Raw genomic sequence first — 3164 nt, 5'->3', positions numbered from 1 at the left:
TGACCCTGGACGGGCACGGTCTGTGGTTTGGCCCTTGTCCTAGATGAAATCGGGCACGGGGTTTTCTGGCCAGGTACCATCGGGTTACTGGGAGAGCGGCTTCGGTCTCCAGGTGAGACCAATGGTGAAGCAGCACGAGGCAATGGAGAGCATGCAAAGCGATGGGGAAGCCATGCACGGCAATGGCCACGAAAAAAAAAAAAAAATCACCACGGAAGGAACGTGAAGAACAAGGAGGAGTGTAGTGACACTGCCCAAAGCTGCCCGGTGTTGCAGGGGTCTATTGGTGTGTTGCTTCCTTGTTTGGTAGAGTGGAGTACCAGACCCGCCAGGGGTAGGCAAACCATTCCCCCTACGGTAAGTGAGGAGCCAGCCATTTGACGAGCGGGTGTCCACGTGTACGGGTGCGAGCGCTATCCCCCCACACGGGGTTAGGCCACGGCCTTAGGTGGACGTCTGCCGACCAGCCCCGGCTGATCCAGAACTTCTGATGTGGAGAGCGGTTTTGACAGATCCTCCCTGGTTCTAGCGGGTCAAGCCTCTGATGGGGGGTGGGGGTTATTTGTAACCCATCCCAGAACTCTCTGGGGGAGACTCAGACGGCCAGTCTGTCTACTCAGTTGTCCTATACTGGTGTCTGTGGTTTGGGAGGAAGGGAGTGCCCTGCTTTGTTGGCCTCCTCTTCAAACCTACCTGGGCCCACGAATCACTCTTCTTGGTTACATCACGAAACGTAGGTTGAGCGAGGCTAGGGGGGAGGGAATTCGACGAGGTCTTTCCCTTGTCCCCCCACCAGCGGCCCACGAAAATCAAAACGGCGTGAAGAGAGGGAACGCCGAAAGCACCTGGAGTCGGCCGTCCGCACCTCCGGAGGAGGTGGACGGGGTACGGTGCGGGCATGACCGGATGGGACAGCTTTGCATCAAGGTGAGAGGTCGGCGTCCGAAGGCCAGAGGGCGGTGCGCGAGCACGTTTACACTGGCCGCGGAAGCTGTCCTGGGTAGCCCTGTATGGCGTCTGGACCTGACGGCGCACGCACTTACAACCCGCTGCTTCCTAGCCCCCGGAAGGGGAGGCGGATGTCACTCGTGGTTCATCCCAGACCACGGTGCAAACTACCTGGTTGATCCTGCCAGTAACATATGCTTGTCTCAAAGATTAAGCCATGCAGGTCTAAGTGCACACGGCCGGTACAGTGAAACTGCGAATGGCTCATTAAATCAGTTATGGTTCCTTTGATCGCTCCACACGTTACTCGGATAACTGTGGTAATTCTAGAGCTAATACATGCAAACGAGCGCTGACCCTTCGGGGGATGCGTGCATTTATCAGACCCAAAACCCATCCGGGGGGCTCGGGCCCCCCGGCCGCTTTGGTGACTCTAGATAACCTCGGGCCGATCGCGCGCCCTCCGCGGCGGCGACGTCTCATTCGAATGTCTGCCCTATCAACTTTCGATGGTACCATAGTCGGCTACCATGGTGACCACGGGTAACGGGGAATCAGGGTTCGATTCCGGAGAGGGAGCCTGAGAAACGGCTACCACATCCAAGGAAGGCAGCAGGCGCGCAAATTACCCATTCCCGACACGGGGAGGTAGTGACGAAAAATAACGATACAGGTCTCTTTCGAGGCCCTGTAATCGGAATGAGCGTATCCTAAACCCATGGGTGAGGACCCATTGGAGGGCAAGTCTGGTGCCAGCAGCCGCGGTAATTCCAGCTCCAATAGCGTATATTAAAGTTGCTGCAGTTAAAAAGCTCGTAGTTGGATGTCGGGAGTGGGCTGGCGGTCCGCCGCGAGGCGTGCCACCGCCTGTCTCAGACCCTGTCTCCCGGTGCCCCCCGGATGCCCTTGGCTGGGTGTCCGGACGGGGCTCGGAGCGTTTACTTTGAAAAAATTAGAGTGTTCAAAGCGGGCCCGCTTCTCGCCTGAATACCTGAGCTAGGAATAATGGAATAGGACTCCGGTTCTATTTTGTGGGTTTCCTGAACCAGGGCCATGATTAAGAGGGACGGCCGGGGGCATTCGTATTGCGCCGCTAGAGGTGAAATTCTTGGACCGGCGCAAGACGGACGAAAGCGAAAGCATTTGCCAAGAATGTTTTCATTAATCAAGAACGAAAGTCGGAGGTTCGAAGACGATCAGATACCGTCGTAGTTCCGACCGTAAACTATGCCGACCCGCGATCCGGCGGCGTTATTCCCATGACCCGCCGGGCAGCGTGAGGGAAACCACGAGTCTGTGGGTTCCGGGGGGAGTATGGTTGCAAAGCTGAAACTTAAAGGAATTGACGGAAGGGCACCACCAGGAGTGGAGCCTGCGGCTTAATTTGACTCAACACGGGAAACCTCACCCGGCCCGGACACGGAAAGGATTGACAGATTGATAGCTCTTTCTCGATTCTGTGGGTGGTGGTGCATGGCCGTTCTTAGTTGGTGGAGCGATTTGTCTGGTTAATTCCGATAACGAACGAGACTCCGGCATGCTAAATAGTTACGCGGCCCTCCGCGGTCGGCGTCAAACTTCTTAGAGGGACAAGTGGCGTTCAGCCACGCGAGATGGAGCAATAACAGGTCTGTGATGCCCTTAGATGTCCGGGGCTGCACGCGCGCCACAATGGTTGGATCAGCGTGTGCCTACCCTACACCGAGAGGTGCGGGTAATCCGCTGAACCCCATTCGTGATGGGGACTGGGGATTGCAATTATTCCCCATGAACGAGGAATTCCCAGTAAGCGCGGGTCATAAGCTCGCGTTGATTAAGTCCCTGCCCTTTGTACACACCGCCCGTCGCTACTACCGATCGGATGGTTTAGTGAGGTCCTCGGATCGGCCCCGCCGGGGCTCCTCGCGGGCCTTGGCGGAGCGCCGAGAAGTCGATCAAACTTGACTATCTAGAGGAAGTAAAAGTCGTAACAAGGTTTTCGTAGGTGAACCTGCGAAAGGATCATTAACGGGTAACGCTGTCCGGCGTGCCTCCTCTCCCGACCCCCTCGACTTCGCCGTCCCCCCGCGTCGGGGCCCAGGGTCGAAAGGGTCTTCGGGGTTGCTGTTACACGTGGTCGCTTGCAGGTCAGGCTGGACAGAAGGCATAAAGGAGGAGCCTAGTCCCTCCCACCCCTTCCTCGTCCTCCGCCTCTTCCTCCGCGTCGTCCTTCAGCA

At 57.1% G+C, this 3164-nt stretch overlaps 1 non-coding gene across 1 annotated transcript; it reads left to right on the top strand.

Annotated features, from left to right (window-relative positions):
- Nucleotides 1–1116: 1116 nt before the first annotated feature.
- On the top strand, nucleotides 1117–2955 carry LOC145654820 (18S ribosomal RNA). The gene has a single exon (XR_014121008.1). It is a non-coding gene; the product is annotated as an 18S ribosomal RNA (ribosomal RNA).
- The last annotated feature ends 209 nt before the right edge of the window (nucleotides 2956–3164 follow it).

The sequence above is a fragment of the Electrophorus electricus genome, unplaced genomic scaffold (assembly GCF_041902795.1).
Source record: "Electrophorus electricus isolate QZ-2024a unplaced genomic scaffold, ASM4190279v1 Scaffold161, whole genome shotgun sequence".
Taxonomy (NCBI): domain Eukaryota; kingdom Metazoa; phylum Chordata; class Actinopteri; order Gymnotiformes; family Gymnotidae; genus Electrophorus; species Electrophorus electricus.
Note: the sequence above shows the minus strand (reverse complement) of the source record. Positions and strands in the feature narration are given on the sequence as shown.